Below are 25,089 nucleotides of genomic sequence, written 5' to 3' on the forward strand. Positions count from 1 at the left end.
TCAACAAAATTGGTCGTGAAGATTGGCCTTCTTGGCAGATGAGGAGGCTGAGAGAGGGACAGAATCTCCATTCGTGCCCTTTTATTGACACCACCCGTTATCACTGAAGGATAACTGTGATAAAATTATAGTGTAATAAGACCTTTAGCGATAATTAACTGGCAGGCGAGTTTCTCAAGTGCCAATTTTAAACTGGGATATTTGTGCGTGTATGTGTGTTTGTGTGTGTGTAGATTTCTAGAAGTGAAAGCAGTTACCTATGGGGAGTTATGTTAAATTATTCAAGGTATTCAATAACCAAATCACCAGATCATATACAAAGTGGTAGCTGGAGAGGTAGGGTAGAGTATTTGTATTATATTAATAATCATGGGGTTTATGAACATTGCTACTTATATTACAGTTTTTTCTTCCTTAGACACTCTGGTGATGGGAGAGGGAAGGTTGAAATCTGCTGTCCTAAAACTCCCAGAAAAGATAATTTGATTATATTCTTGGGAAACCTCCAGATATACACAGCATTTTACTCTTTATATTTCGTTCTAGTGTGATAAACCATGAAGAGTGATTGTGTAGATAAGCTGAAAACTTCCATGATTTAGTCTGAGCCCAGCTCTTACTTTCCTGTTTTCTAAGGCTAAAAAAATTCCCTAGATTTATGCTGCCCAGACACTGCTGCTGAGCACTGAATGTCAAACAAGGAAGATGTTATGGTGAAGCACCAGGTCTAATTCCCTCTCAGCTTCTCAAGTGCTATGGCCATCTCTTAGTGGGGCAAAATTGAAGAGCCAATGTGAACCCTTAATTTCCAAATCCTAGAGTCCACATGATATTGAAAAGGAATGCATTAAATAGTCTGCACTCCTTCTGTACACCTGAACCATGTGGTTAGGGAATGTTTAATGGTGTCAACCAGGAAAGGTCACAGTGCTTGTGTGTCTGGGTAATGGAAGTCTAGTGCATGATCAGATTCTAAGCAGGAAGTGTTCTGTAACTCCACAGAGTACTTACAAACAACTCTCCCATCACTATGGAGTGATGATGGAAACCAGCACAGGAAAATACAAATGAAGAAATGTCAACAGAAAAAATGCAGAGATGGACTGTTAAATGATAGGGACAACATTATCTTACATTATCATTGTCTTGGTCCTTTGGTTAAGAGCTGTCAGTTCTTAAAGAAATAATTTGGGGGACTGGTGTCAGCCTAGTAGAGCAGATTTTTCAAAAAATTATATTTAAGTTTTTATATTAATAGTAAAGCATACATATATATGTATTTAGCTTTCAGAATATGAGCTCAGTCACTTCAACAGATCTTGTCTGTTTTCTTCATTGGAAACTTTGATTTAAAAACTGATTCTTCTCTGGATTCTGTTGAGTTTCTAACCACATTAAATGAGGTAAATAATAATGGTATAACACTTGAAGTAGTATTTGACTAATGAAGATCCCAATGGGAGAACATTGATGTATTAATACCTCATTCTTTCACAATATTTATTTATTCTTATCTCTTTGATGTTAATTACTACATTATGTTAGAACTAATTTGACCATGTAACTCTTCCTTATCTCATTTGGATTTTTAAGCATTTTCCATATCTTGGTGTTTACTCTAAAATAAGATACTTATTTTAAAAGGAATCTAGGCTGGTCACAGTGGCTCACACCACATCACACACACACACACACACACACACACACACACACATATATATATAAACATATATATATATATATATATATAAACATATATATATATATTATTTTTTTTTCTTTTCTTTTTTGTAGAGATAGGGGTCTTCTTATGTTGTCCAGGCTCGTCTCAAACTCAGGCTTAAGTGATTCTCCCACATCATCCTTCCAAAATATTGGGATGAATGGTATGAACCATTGTACCTGGCTGCTTTTTTGATTTGACATGAAACCATAGATCTACATTTTTACTTTCAAATTCTTTCTGTAATATTTGCATAGATGAGCATTTGACCTTCAATATGTCAACTTGAATTTGTCTCTGTTGAACTTTACCTTGTCATGATGCAGATTTTTTTTTCTTGCCTTTTTGCATAAATCTTATGAAGTGGTCTGGATTTCAAACTTTCAACAGTCAGTCTAAATGTAAACAACAAACCATGACACTTCAGGGGCAGTGTAAGCATTTACTGTGTATACCTACTCTGAGATTCTATGAAGTATTTGAAGCTGTTGTCAGAATTGAATCTACACATAAATCTTTGAATGATTTCCTTTGATTTCTGAAGAATTTATTTATTTATTTATTTATTTTTTTTGAGATGGAGTCTAGCTCTCACCTAGGCTGGAGTGCAGTGATATTGGCTTACTGCAACCTCCACCTCCTTGGTTCAAGCAATTCCCCTGCCTCAGCCTCCTGAGTAGCTGCGATTACAGGCGACCGAAACCACACCCGGCTTTATTTATTTATTTATTTATTTGTATTTTTACTGCTCTATGCTTGAATTTTGAGGCTGCCAGGATGAATTTATCCTGAAAACTTCTGAGGGTATCTCACAAAAATATAATGACTCATACCGAGCAGCAGGAGTGCTAGGGAACTTACAATCTGCCTCAGAACAAAATGGACAGTTACTGAGGAGTTAGTGAGAAGTGTGGTACCATGCAGTGCCTTACTCCAGGTGATTTTGAATGAATGCTTTATCAGCCATTGTTCTCGAAACAGCAGTGTAAAATCATAGTTACACCTAGTGGGCCCAGATGGACACAGTTTTAAGCTATATTCTAACAAGAGTCACAGAATAATTGAACTTCTTAATTGCTAACCAGATCTAGAAGTTATTTCCAGAGTTAGTGATACTTAGGAGTCTACGTAAAGAATTAGGATATAGATTAAGTGAGAGGCTTCACCAGAGGCTTTCCCTGAAATGTAAATTGTGTCAGGCTGTGAGAAAATTGCTGTCTGGCAGGTCTGCTTTTCCTCTATCCCTACCCGCATCATCTATGGGAGAATGGTTTCCCTCTATTGTCATTTTTATCTAAGATAAAGTAGATGTAATTGGATTTCTTTACCTTTATTGTCAGAAAAAATAACGGAGATGTGATATAATCAGGAACTTTGGATGAGGGTTTAAGATAATGTTGGAATCCTGGATTCTTAACCTAGATATAGCTTTTTGGTTAAAAGAATGTGGCCTGGAGTGGAACATTACATTATAGGAGATTTGAAAGCCAAAGTCTCCTCCTATTGTGATTCTTAGTGTCAAACTATCAGTACAATCAATACCTGGGTAAACATTTTATTGAAACAACTTCTGAATATTCTTATTTTAAATTGAAGATTAGAAACTGCCTTACTCTGAAATATGAAAGGAAATATGGCTGTAAGTCTAGTTCAGTCTTTCCCTCTTTAACCACCATAGAAATTTCTGAGTTTGGTCTCACATTCCTACAGAAAAAATATGGCTAAATAGATGTTCAAGCTACGCCCATTATCTTTGGGGAGCTGGGATTGGAAACTGGTTATGAGTCAGATAAAAGAAAATGGATCCACTTCAGGATGGCATGTGAAATAAAATTATATTACTATATTTATTGAATGCTGTGTGTTTGAAAAATAGTGTTTAGCATTATAAAATCATATTGAAATGATTTTGATAGGAAGTAGACAAACTGCTAGATTTCATAGAGACATTGTCATGGAAATATTGACATTGCCAACACATGTAGCTCAATTTTCCCACTGCTCTTATGAAATAGATTCTGCTCTTTCTCTCTGAACACCAACATATGTTCTCAGTACAGAGACAAGTCACTCAAAACAGAAGGTGTATAGCTTCTCTTGGAGTGTTTCCCAGGACAGTGGCCTCCGGTGCAATCTTTGGCTATGGAAGCATGAGTGAGTTCAATAGTGCAATAAACATTCTTCCTTTCCTCCACATTAGTGGCCCAAATACTAATTTGTCCAAGAAATTGCCTGCTGGTGCTGTAATTTCAACTCCTTCTTCAACTGGCAGAAAGGTTTTCATGTCCACAAACAAATAAAAGAACAGGGACATATCTATTGAGACAGCTGAACACTAAACCTCTAATTGCTTAAAGTAATTTGGAAACATATTTCTGGAATCATAACACAAAGAAGAACATGCCTTAAATTAATTATTAAGTAAATAAGGACAATTTGAATTATTTCTACCTGATCTCATTTCTGTTCGGCATTTACTAAGTATGTTAAGAATTACTCTCAGAGTCTAGGCAAGCCAGCTGTAAAGTAATAATAATTTCTTTTCTTAAGAAAATAAAGGTTAAATTAAATCAGAAAAGAGTATAAACAGCAGTGAGAATGAAATGCATTAGAATATTTACGAGAATTGCTTAGAATACTAATAATCTCAAAAATAATTCAAAGTTGAACATTTTTAAAAAACTTTACCCTGATTAAAAAACAAAATTTTTCACTGACAAAGAAAAACAGAGCCTCAGTTAAAATTATTTCATTCCCACCTATTCTCTTTGTTCTCTCTTCTACATTCGTCTACCTTGAAATATACTGAAGGTTATATCTCCAAATATATATAATATTTGCTGTACAAGTTTCTTGTGATAATCACTTTTGTTTTGTAGATTTTTATGCTGTCTAGCTTAATTCAATTCTAATGCATTTCTCTTTTACCTAACAGTCTCAATATGTGTGATACAAACTCTGATTGTCCCAGAGATTATAACATGTTGGATGGAAGAAGAATAAAAGGCAATACATATAGACAAGTCTTTCAAGAGTTGTGTTGGATGAAGAAACTAGTTTAGAGATTTTGTTTTTGTTTCTCTTTTGGCTACATTTTCCTTAAATTTCCTATGGTGACATTGTGTGTATATATATATGATTTAGAGGTGTGCTTTTACATTAAAATATGTAGAGCTATTCCATTCAATTTTCTGCTATTGAATATTTCTTTTTTCTTCTTCTTCTTTTTTTTTTTTTTTTTTTTTGAGACGGAGTCTCGCTCTGTCGCCCAGGCTGGAGTGCAGTGGCCGGATCTCAGCTCACTGCAAGCTCCGCCTCCCGGGTTTACGCCATTCTCCTGCCTCAGCTTCCCGAGTAGCTGGGACTACAGGCGCCCGCCACCTCGCCCGGCTAGATTTTTGTATTTTTTAGTAGAGACGGGGTTTCACCGGGTTAGCCAGGATAGTCTCGATCTCCTGACCTCGTGATCCGCCCGTCTCGGCCTCCCAAAGTGCTGGGATTACAGGCTTGAGCCACCGCGCCCGGCCTGCTATTGAATATTTCTTAAAGACTCAGCATACATACTAGCATGAGACATACACTTCTTTTATTGGAAAACTTCAGTGAGAACACTGAAGGAGAACAGTGTTCAGAAGAACGCTGAACACTATAGTAAAAAGTTAGTTTCACTAGACACAGTATATAATCTGTCTATAAGCATTTAGCTTTCTGTGATGGCATGATTAAAATATGACATAAAATTCAACTTATCAGATCTTTCATTGTTTATGATGTTTATCTAATATCTAGAAAAAAATCCCTTATATATACTTGTGTTCATCACTGTGAAGATAATGTTACTTTAGTCCCTCTCAAATGCAATCAGGAACGACTATGATTAGAAAAGTATCTCCATCAGGTCAGGTGCAGTGACTCACGCCTGTAATCCCAGCACTTTGTGTGGCCAAGGAAGGTGGATCATCTGAGATCAGGAGTTCAAGACTAGCCTGGCCAACATAGTGAAAACCTGTTTTTCCGAAAAAAAAAAAAAAAAGAAAGAAAGAAAAGAAAGAAAGAAAAAAAAATTAGCCGAGCATGATAGTGCACACCTATATTCCCACTACTCAGAGGCTGAGGCAGAAAAATCGCTTGAACCCAAGAGGCGGAGGTTGCAGCAAGACGAGATTGTGCCACTGCACTCCAGCCTGAGAGACAGAAAGAGACTCCATTTAAAAAAAAAAAAAAAAAAGAGAGAGAGAGAAAATATCTCCATCAGTTTTAAGTATTCAAATGCATTTTTGTGTACAAAATTCTCTGCTAAGTACAGATGAAAGTATTCTAAAGATACAGCAATCCATGGAGGGATGAAAGAACATAAGGCATTTATTATTGAAGCAACCAAAAGAGGGAAAGGGAAGTGGTGTTCAAAATTTAGTGTGCATCAGAATCACCAGGAAAGCTTGCTAAACATTGAAATTCCTGAACTCTCCTATCTGGAAATAATTCGATATGCCTGCGATCCAGAGATCTGCATTTTAACAAATACTCTCTGAAACTCTGACGTATTTAATTTGGGGACAAAGCTTTCAGCCTAAGAAAGGTAATAAACTAAATTATTGAGTAAGTATTAAAGAAGGAGTTAGTGAAGCAGAGAACAGATGGGAAGGAAGTCATTAGCAAATAAAGCTGGTGATCTTGTTTCCTATTTCACTGGAATAAGGGAAGTAACCAGAAAAGAATTCCCAAATATTCCACAGAACATTTATCTATTCATTTCTACCTGTGACCCTATATCAAGTAAAATTTATCACTACGAGCAAATTGTGACCCTAGTTAAGACCAATCACTTCAACTGACCAGCAGAACCCATTCGCTTATCTACTGGAGGTTCCAGAAATTCTTGCTTTTCTACTTCCATACGACATTTACCTCTTTGTTCTCTGATCATTATCACATTAAGAAGTAGTCCCATATTTCTCTCACTTTAAAACACACACACACACACACATGCACACACACACACACCCCTCTCCATTTCATGCCCCCGACTTGTCCTAGTTTTATTTATCTCTTTACAATAAAACCACCCCCGACAAACTGTTTCTGATCACTATTTTCAATTTTCCTACTTCCATATTTTCCTGGTGTCTCTCCAATCAGAATTTTCCCTTTTCCATCAAAACTGCTCATAAAAGATCACCAATGACCCCTATGTTGCTAAAACTATGATCAAGTCTCAGTTCCCATCTCACATGGTCTAATACTGGCATTTGAATTAGGTCATGCCTCTGGATCAGGGATGTTTAATCTTTTGGCTTCCCTGGGCCACCTTGGAAGAAGAATTGTCTTGGGCCACACATAAAATACACTAACACTAATAATAGCTGATGAGCTAAAAATAAATCACCAAAAAATTCTCATAGCGTTTTAAGAAAATTTATGAATTTGTGTTGTGCTGCATTCAAAGTCATCCTGGGCTGCATGCGGCCTGTGGGCCATGGGTTGGACAAGCCTGCTCCAGATTCAATATCCCCTAACACTTGACTTCTAGAACATCAGAATAGGATTCTTTTGTAGGTTCCTTTGCTTCTTATCTTATCTTCCCATCCCTTTCCTTCTCCTCCCACTACCATCTGCCCCTATCTCCCTTCACTGCTTTATTTGATGTTACATCAGTTCTCATAACTTTACATACCATCTACAAGCAGATGATCATCAGTTCTCATAACTTTACATACCATCTACAAGCAGATGATCATCAGTTCTCATAACTTTACATACCATCTACAAGCAGATGATCATCAGTTCTCATAACTTTACATACCATCTACAAGCAGGTGATTCCCAAATGTAAACCTCCAGCCAGACCATTTCCCATTAATGTCAGATTCAGATTCTCACAGTTGTTGAATGTTCAATAAACACCTCAAATTTAACATCATCAAAAACAATCTTGTAACCATTTGCACTCCTCTCTACTAATGTACACTTACACACCCTTTCCCATCTCAGTAAAAGACAACTGTATACTACAAGCTGCTCAGACAAAAAAATATTTAAGTCATTCTTGCCTTCTCTCTTTTTGTCATGTCTCATATCTGGTCCATTAGCAAATCCTTTGTCCCTATTTTTAAAATTTGTATATCCAGAATATCACCTCTTACTGCCTCTATTGCTAACATTCCAGTCTAAACCTCTCATATTTTTCTCATGAGGCAACTATTTAATTCACATTAAGGTCATGTCACTCTTCTGTTCAAACCCTAAGATTCCCATCTCACTCAGAGTAAAAGCCAAACCTTTATAAAGCCCTTCAGTGGAAACTTATATCAAGTAAATTCAAGTCAAGCTATGATAAGTCAAGTCGAAGCATGCCAATCAATCCAAGATGAGACAATTCTAGTCATGTCATGTGAGGACACAAGTTAAGACAAGACAGGTCATGTCAAGTCCTAGATGATCTCCCCACCCACTATTACTTCTTGATCTGTTTCCTTCCAATTCTTCGTCTCAGTAGGCACCAACCACACTGGCCTCCATGCTATTCCAGAACTCCTCAATCATGATCTTTGCTAGTGCTGTTCTATCTGAAATGCTTCCCCTGGAAATCTCTATTACTTGCCCACTTACTGATTTTCTATCTTTACTCAAATGTCACCCCTTCAATCAGTCTTGTCTATTCTATGTACTACTGCAACATAGCCTCACCAACACACTCTGTCTCTCATTTCTTTGGCATTTAATTCATAACTAATAACATAGAATTTACTTATTCATCTTGTTTATTGTCTATAATTCTCCTCTCTCTCTCAAAATACAAAGTTCCTAAATGTTTGTCTCACTTATTAACTACTGTGCTCTAGAGAAGTGCTTGGCACAAAGTGTGCACACAAAACATAGTTCTTGAAAGATAGATGAATGTCATGAAGAGCACTGTCAAAACCTAAGTGTTGGGATCTCCATGAATCTGGATAAAAATCTTAGTTAATTCATATCAGAAGGTGGAATGGCAGCTGATGGTGAAGTCACAATAAAGATGCAGTTGCCCTGTACAGGCACCCTCCTCCCCCTCCACCTTCTTCCCTTTAGCTTGTATGCAACACTATCTAGTCCTTTGTAAAGGAACATTTTCTAAATATCTTGGGAGAGTTTTGGTGAAGTCAGTATTTTTTATTACATGGAATATTTTCTAAATAATACATTTTAAACGTGTAAGACAAAATTCAATTATAGACTTCCTCCTTTTCCCTCTCCCTACTTTAAAGATCGTTTTAAGTAAAACTATGTGGTTCACAGAATATATGTGGGGCTTATCAGGACACAGGAATACTACTACTGAAATTATTATTTCTTGTCAGCCTTTGTAAGCTTGATGTGGCAATGCAAAAAATACACAAAACTTCTGAAACATCAACTCCAGTTATAATTAGATTTCTGAAATCGGTTTTAACAAAGCTAGGACTGGGCCCATATCTGCAGGTTGTCTCCTTGTTCACAGCTGTACGTCCAGGATCTAGCAGAGTGCTTGATAAACAGAACTCTTCCTTTTTCTTACTGTCTCAATCTCTCTCTTCTCCCTTCCTCCCTTCCTGCTCCCGTCTCCCCCTGCCTCTCTGAGAGAAAGAAGAACTGAATTAAATTGAATGATTAATTTCCAACTATACATGATACAATTGATTGAATTTTGGCAATGTTGCCTTAAAGGGTATTATTTAGGCCAACTTAAACTCAAATAAGATACAAAAGATTATAAAGACCAGGATAAAGATAATAAGGAGGGCCAATTCTATTTGTTTGTTTATAAAAGCCCATGTTAAGAGAACTGTTAGCCGTACTTTTATTTTTGAAATTCTTCAAATCAATCTACTAATAAATGTTCATAGTTTGTTCTACTCATTTTGCTAGACAATTTAGATATATTATTTAATTTACTTTTTTTTTTCTTTTTCTTTCTTTTTTTTTTTTTTTTTTTTTTTTTTAAGATGGAGTCTCACTCTGTTGTCCAGGCTGGAATGCAGGGGCCCGATCTCAGATAACTGCAACCTCTACCTGCTGCCTCAGCCTCTCAAGTAGCTGAGACTACAGGGACATGCCACCATATCCTGCTAATTTTTGTATTTATTTATTTTATTTTTAGATGGAGTCTTGCTCTTGTCACCCAGGCTGGAGTGCAGTGGCACAATCTTAGCTCACTGCAAACGCTGCCTCCTAGGTTCAAGCGATTCTCCTGCCTCAGCTTCCTGAGTAGTTGGGATTACAGGCGTCCACCAACATGCCCAGCTGATTTTTATATTTTTAGTAGAGACGGAGTTTCACCATGTTGGCCAGGCTGGTCTCGAACTCGCTGACTTCAAGTGATCTGCCTGCCTTGGCCTCCCAAAGTGCTGGGATTATGGGCGTGAGCCACCACACCAGGCCTTATTTTTGTATTTTTGTAGAGACGGGGTTTCACCATGTTGGTCATGCTGGTCTCAAACTCCTGACCTCAAGTGATCCACTTGCCTTGGCCTCCCAAAGTGCTGACATGACGCGCATGAGCCGCCGTGCCTGGCCTATTTCTTTTACTTTAAAGAGAAGTCCTATAATCTGGGAATTTCTCTGGCCCATATAATTCAAACTGCTTATCAGAACTCTATATATGTCACATGCAGTAAGCCCTGTAGAGTCATGGAATATTATCCTTGAGAGAGATTTTAGTGGGTTTTCATTGTTTCATTTTTTTCTTAAGAAACATTACTCTTTCCTGCTAAATGCATTGCAGTCTTCCTCCTGAGGATCAATTTTTCTCACACTCCTAGTCCTTGGTCTTCTGACGAGATAGTTCTAAGTCAACCAACACAGCTCATTTTTCTGAGTACAGTGAGAGGTTTAGAGATGTACATGTGACCAATCAAACTACCTAAGATAAACTGTGACTTTTACTGGGACATATAAAGAGAAACTTTTGCTGTTCTCTTATGCACTCAAGTCAGAAAAGTTTTAGCCCTGTGACCTCTTGGTAGAATTTTGGAGCCAGGTAGAGAGAAGTGCCCTAAAATGAAACTCAGATAAGGAAATGAAATGTACATGAAGAAATTGGGCTCTAATTGTATCACTGGAACTTTGAACAAAGCCTAGCCAATCCCCGGACTGCTCTCTTATGTGACATAATAAATTACTTTTATTGCTTAGGCTGGTTTGAGCTGGATTTTCTATCACATGCAATGCAAAGTTTACTAAGTGATACAAAATTCTTCACATTTGTAACTCTAAGAAAATCATTTTTAAAATGCAATTTTGTTCATAATAGTGGTATAAACTAGATTTAACTCTTTTTTTTTTTTTTTTTCAAGGCGGAGTCTCGCTGTTTCCAAGCTGGAGTGCAGTGGCACGATCTCGACTCCCTGCAACCTCCACCTCTTGGGTTCAAGCAATTCTCCTGCCTCAGCCTCCTGAGTAGCTGGGATTACAGGCATGTGCAACCATGTCCAATTAATTTTTTTTTTTTCTGTATTTTTAGTAGAGACGGGATTTCGCCACGTTGGCCATTCTGGTGTTGAACTCCTGACCTCAGGTGATCCACCTGCCTCAGCCTCCCAAATTGCTAGGATTACAGGTGTGAGCCACTGTGCCCAGCCTAATTCATTTTTGTTTTTAAAGTAATAATCTGCCCCACCAAATTTCCACCAGTAGATATTCAATGTTAGATAATTTGGTGGGTAAAATTTGGATGCATGTTTACAAGTTCAGATGATATGAAAACGTACCACAGCTGTATCATACATCCTGTATCTATTTTTTAATTTGAGGTAGGATACCCAGGTGAATGTGTTGAGGCTGGGGGAGGGAAAGGAGATATTTTTAATGGTGGTAGAGCATAAAGTCCAGTAGCTCTGGGCAAAAGCGTAGAGAGGAAAAGAGAAGGAGCCAGGAATGGAGTCAAGGCTGGATGGAGACCTGAGATGAGGAGACAAAGTTGAAATTTGACAGGGAACTGTGATTTTTGCTACGGGCAAAAGATACATATTAGAGTTTCTAAAAGGAAGGAGGAGTGAGAAGGGAGCCAAGTTGGACCATTCCAATGTAGGAGGCAGGTCAAGGCTGAGAAGCTACATGGCCCTGGGCAAGTTATTTAACTCCTGTCAGCCTTGATTTCCACATCCATAAAATAAGAATCATAACACTCACCACACAGGGTAATTGTGAGGATTACATGTGAATATAACATAAGCCTCAAAATTAGAAGAGCATCAGGGGACAGGTCAAGGCTGAGAAGGAAGAGAATTGTGGGTAGTGTATGGTAGTTAGATGTATGTCTCCTACTTTGACTTTTGGCAAATTCTTTCCATCTTTTCAATGTCTTTCTCTTTTCTCATCATCATTTCAACCTGTAATTTCCACCGCCACCACCACCACCTACTCCAAGTTACTCTTTGTTTTTCTCCATTTGTCACTTTCAAATAAATGATATTTTATAGAATAGGAATAACAGCACCTGTATTAATATTTAAATAGTGCATCCTAGTTTATAAAATAGTTTCATATCCACAGTTTCATGTGTCCCCTGAAGAATATGTGCTATTTTATATATATAGTCACACATATATGTGCACATGTACATGTATGTATATGTATATATTCATATGCACATACATATGTATTTCTGTATTAGAAGAAACTTATTTGCTTTGTCCTTCCAAAGAAGCTAAGTTTGTCAGTATTTTTTCAGTCTTGAGAAGATTTTGATTTTCTTATTCAGAAGGTCAATAACCTTGATTCATTTTCTTATCCTGTACCTCCATCCTCTTCTAATTTTGAGGCTAATGTTGTATCAGACCAATTCTGTCTCTTTTAACAGAATTATGGGTTACATATCAAGGAAAGAAGGTAACTAACTTTTATTAGGTGCAAATTATGTGGGGGGCACTCTGCAAAGTCCTTTATATTCCCATTTAATCCTAACAATTATCCTGTGTGGTGAGTGTTATGATTCTCGTTTTATGGATGAGGAAATCAAGGCTCACAGAAGTTAAATAACTTGCCTAGGGCCATGTAGCTATTCAGTAGTAGAGCTGGATCCAGAAGCCCATGTTCTTTCTACTATAACAAATTACATTTCTAAGTTAATGTAGAAAAAATTGTAGGGTTGTTTTTTTTTTTTTTCTTTTGAGGCGGAGTTTCACTCTTGTTGCCCAGGCTGGAGTGCAATGGCATGATCTCGGCTCACTGCAACCTCTGTCTCCTGGGTTCAAGTGATTCTCCTGTCTCAGACTCCTGAGTAGCTGGGATTACAGGCATGCACCACCACGCCCTGCTAATTTTCAGTATTTTTACTAGGGATGGGATTTCGCCTTATTGGTCAGGTCTTGAATGCCTGACCTCAGGTGATCTGCCCGCCTCGGTCTCCCAAAGTGCTGGAATTACAGGCATGAGCCAGCATGCCCAGCCAAATTGTAGTTTTTAGAAAGGCTTCTGATTTCCCCTCATATGCTGTCAAAAATTGAGATGGCAAACTGAAGTCAGAGTATATGACTTCAGAGTCTATTGGACTGACTGTCCAATAGAACATACTGAGTCACAAATGCAAGCCAAAGATGCATTTTGTAAAAATCTCAGTAACCACGTTACAAAATTAAAACATACAGGTGAAGTTAATATTAACAATACCTTATATTTCATTAGAGATATCAAAATAATCATTTCAACATGTAATTGATATAAAAATTTCAATGAGATTCTTTACATTCTATTTTTTCATGCTGAGTTTTTGAAATCCAGTATAAATGTTACACTCATAGCCCAATTCATGCAAGCTACATTTGAAGTGCTCAATAGCTATATGACCACTGGCTCTCATACTGGACAGCACAGGTGTATATAGCCCTTAATAGACCCAATACTGCCTCATTTCCTTTGCTTGCCATGAAGGTTTCTTAGGGAGTCCTGTGAACTCAATGACTCATCCTCCTTTGCATTTGTTTACTTACTGGAATGCGCCTGGTTTCAGCCAGCAGCATGTCAGTTCAGTTAAGATGACCATTTTCTCCTGGCTTCCTAATTATCCAGCTTTTGCTTTACTTAACCTCCCTGCTGCTCTTTGACCAGTATTGATGGCTCCCTCTGCCTCAAAACTCTTCCCTCTGGATTTCTATGAATTCATTCCGTCTCTGTGATTCTACTTAGACTCCTCCCCTCTTACACAGAAACAGTAGCCCACAACTGCCTTCTTTTTGCTCTCTTTTCTGGGATTGTTAAACTTCACCTGTCATCTATCTATACATTGAGGAAAACAAAATCAAATGCCCTCCAGACCTTTGTCATAAAATCACATCTATATATTCAGGTGCCAAAAGTTCATTTGGATACATAGTTAAAATATCATTTATAAAATTTCAACACCACAACACACACCGCTTCATATTAATCATCAGCAGGTTGAGGAAACATTCATTTTCTTTAAAAAAGGTGCTGGCCAAGTGGGTTATAATTTATTTGTCTCATTAAGTAAATTGAAAAAATTAAGAAAAGGAAAGCCATAAAAAATACAATGTGGCCGGGCGCGATGGCTCAAGCCTGTAATCCCAGCACTTTGGGAGGCCGAGGCGGGCGGATCACAAGGTCAGGAGATCGAGACCATCCTGGCTAACACGATGAAACCCCGTCTCTACTAAAAAGTACAAAAAACTAGCCGGGCGAGGTGGCGGGCGCCTGTAGTCCCAGCTACTCCGGAGGCTGAGGCAGGAGAATCGCGTGAACCCGGGAGGCGGAGCTTGCAGTGAGCTGAGATCCGGCCACTGCACTCCAGCTTGGGCGACAGAGCGAGAGTCCGTCTCAAAAAAAAAAAAAAAAAGTAAGTTGATTGATAGATAAATGGAATAAAATTCCTTTTGTGGAATTACATCTCTCTCAAAGTGAAATAATGGCCGTCCTTTTGAATTCTATATTTTCTGTCAGTTTGACTACTATCAGCAATACTACCATCCAAGGAATGTGACGATAAATTCTGAATAACTACACTTATCAAATTTTTACTCTGACGTAATATATTAGGCATGTGTTAAAAACTGCAGAGTGAAGAAAACAAATACACCAGAGTATTTATGGACTCTGTTGTACTATGTATTAGTTTTCAGACTCCTTTAGTACAATATTTGCTTTTGCACAGGAAACAAAGACCATTTCTCACATGACGTTGAAAAAATAATTAAACGAATTTGCTATAGCTATTCTCTTTTTCCAGTAAGTTTTCCTTCAATCTTTAATTCCACTTATCGTCAGTTTAAGCACACTGCTGCTGTTCCCGGGGTACACTCTGTCTGTATATGAGTTACAGTAAAAGAGCTGGGTCATCATCATTTCCCCATATCCCATTAAGTTTTTGCATTGTAAATATGCATTAAATAGACTTTTTTGCTTGGGAGCTGCTATTCACAACCTTTCTCTTTTTTGCCACTGTACCTCAGATTTACTGTATGAAAGGGTTCTTAAAGCCAGATGTGATTGGTATCTCAGTGTCTGCAGTCAATCCCTGATTTTTGAGGCTAGTTTTAGAACATTCATGCAACTTTCTTTCCTGACTTTCCTGCATTTGACTATCTACCCTCAGATTACAGACAGGTAAGTTTGGGATGCTTGTCACCATTTTTTCTTCATACACATCCAGACTCATAAAGTCCCCAAGAAAGAGGACACTAACACACACAAATGCTTGAGTGAATATAGTGTAGTGTAATGCAATAAACACCCTTCAATTTCTATGGTATGACTGTGCTTCAGACGCTTGCTTTTCATGCTAATTGTCTTTCAATATCCAGTTTTACTTCTTTAGTAACAGAATCCTGGACAATGCGTTCTGCTGAGAAACTCCCAGCCTCACCTTCATAGTTGGCTATGGTCGTGTAACTAAGTCTGGCCAATCACATTTAATAGAAGTATGTATGTGCCTATGGGAAATTCTTAAAAGGGAGTAGTGATCACAGCCTTGAATGTTGACATAATAGGTGGAACTCTAGTCATCATCTCGACTCTTGAATTTGGAAAGCCCAAGCTAAGAATGACAAAGCAGAAAATATGAGCCATGATAGCATTGTTAAGGGTCATAGGAGGCCTGTACAGCCTACTTATGAATTCTTTTTCTGTTAGGGACAAATAAACTTCTACCACCTTAAAACTAATTTTATTTTGCTCTTCTTGTTAAATGAAGTCACATCTAAGCCTAACTGGTACACACACCACAAATGGCTTCCTGAAACCTAGAGGTGACAGAGTTCAAGCAGATAGATATGATTGACCCGTTTCCCAAGAAGATTCATAATCATAATGTTTTCATCACCTAAAATTTAGTCTCAAGTGTTATTTGTTAGTATTATATCTGCTTGGGGACTTTGCAAAGGGCGTGACTGACTACTTGACTGCATTTTCAAATGCATAGGTTAAGTAACGGAATTGATTGCTGTTTTTCCTTCTTTGTGCTACTAAGGAAATTCAGTGATACATCTTGGACATTCCTGGTGCCGACTGCTACATATTGTAAATGATTATCAGATCACAATCCCAGTAATTATTTAATAAATCTGTTTTTTTTTTTTTTTTTTTTTGAGACGGAGCCTTGCTCTGTCGCCCAGGCTGGAGTGCAGTGGTGAGATCTCCGCTCACTGCAAGCTCCACCTCCCGGGTTCACACCATTCTCCTGCCTCAGCCTCCCAAGTAGCTGGGACTATGGGTGCCCACCACCATGCCCGGCTAATTTGTTGTATTTTTAGTAGAGATGGGGTTTCAACATGTTAGCCAGGATGGTCTCGATCTCCTGACCTCGTGATCTGCCCGCCTTGGCCTCCCAAAGTGCTGGGATTATAAGTGTGAGCCACTGTGTCTGGCTATAAATCTGTATCTCATTGCTTTAGAGAGTAAATGTCTCTTTATAGTTTTATATATGATTTCCCATATATATAAAAAATCCCTGATATACAAATAACACACACACACACAAAGCATACACATAATTGCTATATTTTTAATAAAATATATGGGATCTAGCAATATTTGAGAGCAATTCTAAAATCAAAGTCACAAAGAAAACAGTATATTAAAAATCCACGTAGAATTATTAATCTAATTTTCTACAATCATAGTTTTTAAGACAATTTTTGTTGGTATAAGTAGTTCTCCAATTTGCCCTTCATAGGTGTAACATATGAATGTTTAAAAGATGTTTTATAAGGTGTTGAAATTTGTATTTTAGATTTCTTGTGTGACCAGTTTATCGTATTGTTTATATATACAGCCATATATGTTGTAATTAATCTTGAGAGACTTCCATAATCAATGATTATTCTTTCAAGTGAAGTTAAAACAAATTAGGTCATAGAACAATAGATGGAGCTAATGCCTGTTTTAAAACAGGAGCAATTTTTGCATAGATATTTTGGAAGCTGACTAGGTCTATTGCTTTATTTATTCTTTATTTTTTGAAATTTCAAATCTTATTTTTAAAAATTTCAAATGTTAAATATTATGTATCCATATGTTGATGACTTCTTACACATCACAAAATAGGAAACTATGCACATAAAGGCTAAGTTACTGCTGGATTCAAGTAATAAGTTGCTACAGACCCAAGGCATTTCAAAATTGAAGAAAACCCACTAAAAATTCTTTTCTGTGGCTTTCAAAGTTCTTATAACAAAAACTGCTTTGAAACATGCTGGGAGAAGGACTAAAATACCACACACGTAACCTGTTCAGAATTGTATACTGTGGGCAGATTACCAACTGCTGTGGGTATATTTACTGGGAGTCATTGTTGAATTTCCATCATTAGATGGACATAATTTGGATAACAATATGCAGTACTATGGTCCTTTTTACATTTGCATTACTAAAGCTATTCATTTATTTGTATTAAGTGAGATGTTCTATATTCATTTAATACTTAATACCGTTAATAAGTGAAAATGGATTTATAATGTAACAGATACATTTACATTTTACAAATTTTTCATTTCATAGCAAGAAACTACTTTCAATGCTTGACCACTAGGGCATTGGTCTTTTCAAAGAAAATTACAAAAAGAAATGTGACATGTAAATGTATTAACTTTTTTTTAATGCTTTGACATATTTAATATTCAATCTTTAGACATAGCCATATATCCATGTTCCTTAAAAGTAAAAGATGAGGTTGTCTAATATTTAATAAAACTTGCTGATTCCCTCAAGTAGATCCAATCACATGTTAACATTTCCATGGAACACATTGGAAAGTAGTGTCTACTGACAAAAGATAAAATAGGACAAAAGGCAGTGCTTCCATAACAGAACACCTTATGTGAAAAAACAAAAATTTTTCTTTCTATAAATTTGTTTGGTTTCAGTTAAGAGCCTGGGTACCATGGTGATTATATAACAGGAACATGTACCAAATTAGCTACAATGCTTATTAGTTGTCCTTTTTCAATAAGTGTTGATGGAGACTGGAAAAAAGTGATATAACTGAAAACTCACAGGAAAAATAAAATCTTAAGAATGAACTAGAGAACTAATATTTCCTGAATGCCTACTATGTGCTAGCCACTGGACTAGGCAATTACCAACATTTCTCACTTAAGTTACTATTGTTGGAAATAGTGTGCCCAATTACCAGTGGAGGCTCACTTTAGTCTCTTAGATGGCTCTATTGTGGTTATTGAGTCTCATAGCCTTACTCAAATGCAACCCCTTGATCAGAGAGTAATGGGATGTGATTATGAATTTTCAAAACAGTGGCAATAAAAACCTGACAAAGTTGGCAGAGGGGACCCAGAGTACCTATTTTAGCTCATACTCATTTAGTAATTTTTTTCAATAGGAAAAAATTAAAAAGCATAGAAGCATTTACCTTCTTCATAGCGGCATAAACGAGTGGCTGGTTCAAATCACCCTCATTTAGAGAACGAGGACCTTTGAGATCATTCAGTCCATAGTTTTCCAATTTTGCAAATAATTAAAGTAAGGTACAGAGAGATTACAAGAATCACATAATTGTCAGTTGTAGAAACAAGAGCAAAAATCAGCTTCCCTCTTGTCAATGCCCTAAAGTGCCACCAGTCACCTAGAAACATTGATCTATTGACTTTAAATCTTCAGAAAGACAGTGTAGCAGAAGTTAAGAGTCCAGACTCTGAAGCCAGACTGTTTAGGTCCAAATGCAACTGTTGCCACTGTGTGATCTTGGGCAAGCTAAATTCCCTGTGAAGCAAGTATCTCATCAGATTGCACACAATAATGAAAAAAAAAAAAAATTAGGGCCAGGCACAATGGCTCTAGCTTGTAATCTTAGCACTTTTGGAGGCCAAGGTGGGCAGATCACCTGAGGTCAGGAGTTTGAGACCAGCCTGGCCAACATGGTGAAACCCGTCTCTACTAAAAATACAAAAATTAGCCAGGCCATGGTTGTGTACGCCTATAGTCCCAGCTACTCAGCAGACTGAGGCATGTGAATCATTTGAACCCGGGAGGCAGAGGGTGTGGTGAGCTGAGATCATTCCACTGTCATTCTGGGTGAGAGAGTGAGACTTTCTCAAAAAAAAAAAAAAAGTCCTATGTGGATGAAATGACTTTATATTTGTTGAACACTTGAAATTGTGCTTTAAGTGTTACCACTTAGTTTTTGCCCAGACTGGAGTGCAGTTCAGGCTGGAGCCTCAATCTCCTGGGCTCAAGTGATCCTCCCACCTCAGCTTCCTGAGTAGCTGCGACTTCAGGCATGCACCACTACTCTTCAGCTTATTTTTAATTTTTTTAGTGACAGGGTCTCGCTATGTTGTCCAGGCTAATCTCAAACTCCTGGGCTCAAGCAATCCTCTCACCTTGGCCTCCCAAAGTGCTGGGATTGAGCCACTGTACTTGGCCCCAGTTAGCTTTTAAATGATGTCTTCCTTCATTCACTTACACAACAGCAATTTTGAGCTCCTTCTGTACACCAAGCATTGAGGGCACAAGTATGAAGCACAGGACCACATCCTCCCCTTCCTCAATTAACTTACAGTCAAATGGAAGATAAAAATAAATAATTAGGCATTCAGATTGCATGACATTCTATGTCAAGGCAGTAGAAAATGATACTAGAATATCTAGGGGAAATATTTAACCCAAATTTGAGACTTCAGGAGCAATGTCCTACTGAAAGCACCTAGAAGTGTGGAGCAGTTTGATGTGAGAGGTGAGGGAAGAGTGTTCTAGTTAGGGCCAGCAGTGGGTGTGAAGACTGACTGGAATGAATGTGGATCTGGAGAGACCAGCTGTGGATTGTGAGAGTGGAAGAAAAGGAGACAAGAGTGGTGAGTAGAGTTCAGAGAAGAGTTCATGAGCCACAAGATAGAAATTAAAACATTAAGAAAGAAATGGAGAGCCCCTGAAGGATATAAATGGGAAACTGATACAAGATTTGTATTTTAGAAAACTCACATAAGCTGGGAAGGAAAAAGGGGTTACTCTATTTATTCTAGAGGATTTCTAGAAATAACTCTAGAATGAGTATTTCTCAAATCATAACAACAGCCTTTTATGTTAAAACCAATAGATACATCAGTTATGGTGCAAAGCATGATAGACAGATATAAAGAAGAGTTAACTGTTGCTTTCAAGTTGTCCACATTATAAGGGGAGAAAGCAGATGCATACAGCTGCATGTATTACAATGTGAAAAGTGCTACAGCAGCAGAAGCACCAAACATTGTGAGAAAAAACATGAAAGAGTTATTAATTCCACTCGGAGGGTGTAATGAAATCCCCATAAAAGTCCATTTTGGAACAGGTAGCTTATTTGGTTTGCATATGTATAAAATGGGAATCCTCCAAATATGAATTCACAAGGAAGGCAACATTCATATGAAGGCATTATTATTATTATTATTATTATTATTATTATTTGAGATGGAGTCTCGCTCTGTTGCCCAGGCTGGAGTGCAGTGGCACGATCTCGGCTCACTGCAACCTCTGCCCCTCCAGGTTTAAACAATTCTCTGCCTCAGCCTCTGGAGTAGCTGGGATTACAGGTGCGTGCCACCACGCCTGGCTATTTTTTTTTTTTTTTTGTATTTTTAGTAGAGACGGGGTTTCACCATCTTGGCCAGGCTGGTCTTGAACTCCTGACCTCATGATCCACCCGCCTCGGCCTCTCAAAGTGCTGGGATTACAGGCGTGAGCCACCACGCCCGGCCGAAGGCATTATTTTTAAAGGCTATTAAAGTTTCTGTTTGAGATAAAAGCTAGCTGACACTACACCCTATACCACTATCATCATTATTGTGAAAACTCTACAACATGATAACTAACCACACTGAGTGCTGGGAATAGGGGAGTTCTGCACTTCAACTCATGTGAACATTTGACCATCTCCCCAAACTTTCTCCAATTGTGAATCACCCCCAAATAAGCACTGAATAAGAAATTGTTGCAGGAAGTCAGGGACCCCAAATGGAGGGACAAGAAGGTGCCATGGCAGAGGAACATAAATTGTGAAGATTTCATTTTAATATGGACATTTGTCAGTTCCCAAATAATACTTTTATAATTTCTTATTCCTGTCTTTAATCTCTTAATCCTCTTATCTTTGTAAACTGAGAATGTATGTCACCTCAGGACCACTGTGATAATTGTGTTAACTGTAAAAATTGATTGTAAAACATGTGTGTTTGCACAATATGAAATCAGTGCACCTTGAAAAAGAACAGAATAACAGCAATTTTAAGGAAACAAAGGAAGACAATCATTAGGTCTGACCTCCTGTAGGGCTGGGCAAAAAAGCCATATTTTTCTTTCTGTGAGAGTCTATAAACAGATGTGCAAGTAGGAGAGATATCGCTAAATTCTTTTCCTAGCAAGAACTATTAATAATAATACTCTGGGAAAGGAATGCATTCCTGGAGACAGGTCTATAAATGGCCACTCTGGGACTGTCTGTCTTATGCGGTTGAGATATGGACTGAGATATGCCCTGGTCTCCTGCAGTTACCCTCAGGCTTACTAGGGTGGGGAAAACTCCACCCTGGTAAATCTGTGGTCAGACCAGTTCTCTATTCTTGAACACTGTTTTCTGTTGTTTAAGATGTTTATCAAGACAATATGTGCACCACTGAACATATACCTTTATCAGTGGTTCTGCTTTGGCCCTTTGCCTTGTGCTCTTTGTTGGACCCTTATCAGTAGTTCTGCTTTTGCCCTTTGTCCTGTTCCCTCAGAAGCATGTGATCTTTGTTAGATCCTTACTAGTAGTTCTGCTTTTTGCCCTTTGAAGCATGTGATCTTTGTACCTACTGCCTGTTCTTACATCCCCTCCCCTTTTGAAACCCTTAATAAAAACTTGCTGGTCTGAGACTCAGGCGGGCATCATGGTCCTACTGATACGTGATGTCACCCCCAGCAGCCCAGCTGTAAAATTCCTTTCTTTGTACTGTCTCTATTTCTCAGCTGGCTGACACTTATGGAAAATAGAAAGAACTTACGTTGAAATACTGGGGGTGGGTTCCCCCATAAGAAATGACCAAACACACAGAAACATTCACACACACATACACACACTTAGAATTTAGTTTCTTAAATGTTAAATGTTTTAATACATACAAAACATTTACTACATTGTGAAACCAAGTGGTGCTTTTCCTTCAAAGATGGTGAACAAAGTATATAGATCACAAAGAACAAAGAACTACAGATCTTAAATTATTAAAGCATGGCTTCTAGATTTTTTAAATATGAAGCTTGCATGGTCAGTTCTACAGGTTTTCAAATAATTGTAATTATTGTTCATAACCGTAATTATAAAGCTAGCTTAAGAAAAAAACTAGACTACCACATTAGGATTGTTAACTTAGCTCAAGTTACACTATGATCTTATTAGCTTTTATTCTAGGCTTTCCCTCCCTAGGGTTGAAACAGTGTAAGATAAAACAAGTAAAGGAGCCTATATTTTGATGTTTTAAAACTTCATTAATTGCTATGTGCTATCTCATAAGAGAAGAAAAGTATTTTTAAGAAGACCTATGAAAGGTACTCCCAAAAGCATAAATTATGTTGCAGTGATAATATGCCTTAGAAACCTCTTAGTAAAAATATTAGTCGTTCAAAGCAAATTGAGTTCAGTGTCAGTGATACATTTTTTCAGATATTATGTACCCTGTTTTCCCTTAATTACTGAAAAGTACAGGGCCACTTTTAAAAGCAAAATCTCTCCTGACATCTTAGCATAACCAATAATGAAATGGAGCAGCTAAGAATTTAGTTGCTGGGACAGATGTTCAAGATCAGAATGGCAACTCCCTCATGCACCAAGTCCTCATTTTGGCATGATGATGATAAGTACTAGGATCTTAACAATTCACAGAGCTCACTGGATTTACATTCAGACACCAAACTTCTGACCTGAGATGAAAGAAGATGTTTTCATTCTAAAACTACAATAATGAGTTCAGGATCTTTTCACATTTTCAGAAGTCTGAGGCAGGTAAAGTAGAACTACAAAAGGAAAATCATTTGAATTGATATTAAGAAACAATGCAAACTCTGGAGCCATGCTTGTGGGTTTGAATCCTGCTTTCACCTCTCCTCAGCTGTGGGACCTGGGTAAACTGCTGACTAGATGCAGGCCTCAATTTTCTGGTCAGTAAGAGTACCCACATCAAAAGATAGTAGTGACGATTAACATTTAGACAGCTCCTGGCCACAGGGTAAATGCCATAAATGTGTTCCATAGTATTGTTCTGAGGATTTGGTCACAGGTATGAATATGGGTAGCATATAAATTCTTCTCTTAGAAATATTTTCTCAAAGACAGTGTTTGTGAGAAATGTTTATAGACAGAGAAGATGAAGTGCCTCTGAGGGGAGACAGTGAGATTGCTCAGGACACACAGGTTCCACTCAGATGGCTATCCTTTCTCTTCTCTTTACCTGGTAAAAGAAAATCCTAAGAACAAAGTCTAACCTGTTTAGGAACACCAACAGTTACATGTATTGCAAAATAAAATCATGACAGGATTATGATTACGTAATGATAAAAGCCAAACCACAATGGTCAGTTGCAGTTAAAGAGTTTTTTCAGAAGTGTCCTCATATACTGCTTAAAGGGATACTATATGGGCAATGCCTCTCTCTTTCACACACACACACACTCACACACACATTTTTGTCATATAATAAACACAACACACTTTAGATGGAATTTGTAAAACAGAGTCAAATGCAAAGAGAAAGAAATAATTTATAATGCAGAAAAATCTACTGTTAATATTTGGTATACAATTTTCCAAGCATTTTCTTCTGTATGCTTAGATTTAGAAAGTTGAAAAAGTTTGGTTTTGGTATTTTTTAACTTGTATCAAATATTTACTTATATATTTAAATTACCTTATAAATTATGATTTCAATAATTAAATGGTATGAAAATTTTGATATATATAATAACTTATTTAACTGGCCCTCCTCTGAGATGTTTCAACTACATTTCAGTAGTTTGTTATTTAAACCAATACTATCAAAAATATCAATGTGTAACTATCTTGCACATCTTTATTTCAGTTTCTATAAATTGACCACAAGGAAATTTTGCCAACATGATGAGTAAGTTATAGCTTCTACATTATTAATAATCAAATAGATGCAAATTAAAACAATAAACTTGAATACTGTTTTTCATAGGTTCATATAGTTTTAGTTTCCATGATTTAATTTTGCTAAATACCTATGTCATACTTAGCTTTCCTGTAACATTGAGAATATCCTCCTGTCCAAAGAACCATGGTTGTCAGTGGCCCAACCTTAATGCTATCAATGGTCAGAACCATCTTTGTCACCCTCTTCAGACTTGGACACAGAAGCAACACAAAATGGGAACATATTTATAACTACCAATTATGTACTAAGATTAGAAAGAGGGAAAGAAGAATTTTAGTGAAGTAGGCATAGGGATCAAAAGAAATATGCAATAAAATTGAAGACATATTATGTACATTAAAGTTTGGGAGGCCGAGACGGGTGGATCACGAGGTCAGGAGATCGAGACCATCCTGGCTAACACGGTGAAACCCTGTCTCTACTAAAAAATACAAAAAACTAGCCGGGCAAGGTGGTGGGCGCCTGTAATCCCAGCTACTCGGGAGGCTGAGGCAGGAGAATGGCGTAAACCCGGGAGGCGGACCTTGCAGTGAGCTGAGATCCGGCCACTGCACTCCAGCCCGGGCGACAGAGCAAGACTCCGTCTCAAAAAAAAAAAAAAAAAAAAAAAAAAAAGACATTAAAGCAACATAACATCAAATGCAAATTCAGCTCCACAGAGACTGGAGTCATTTCTTTTTCTCTGTTGCATGCAAGCCCCTACTGCATAATAAGTGCTCAATAAATATGTATTGAAGGAATATTAAAATGTAATGCAAA

At 37.5% G+C, this 25,089-nt stretch overlaps 1 protein-coding gene across 4 annotated transcripts in view; it reads right to left on the reverse strand.

Moving 5' to 3' along the window:
• MAGI2 (membrane associated guanylate kinase, WW and PDZ domain containing 2) overlaps positions 1–25,089 on the reverse strand; it is a 1,467,283-nt gene that overhangs the window by 1,310,884 nt on the left and 131,310 nt on the right. The gene's annotated exons all lie outside the window — the stretch shown is intronic.

Source organism: Trachypithecus francoisi, unplaced genomic scaffold, assembly GCF_009764315.1.
Source record: "Trachypithecus francoisi isolate TF-2019V2 unplaced genomic scaffold, Tfra_2.0 Lachesis_group4, whole genome shotgun sequence".
Classification (NCBI taxonomy): domain Eukaryota; kingdom Metazoa; phylum Chordata; class Mammalia; order Primates; family Cercopithecidae; genus Trachypithecus; species Trachypithecus francoisi.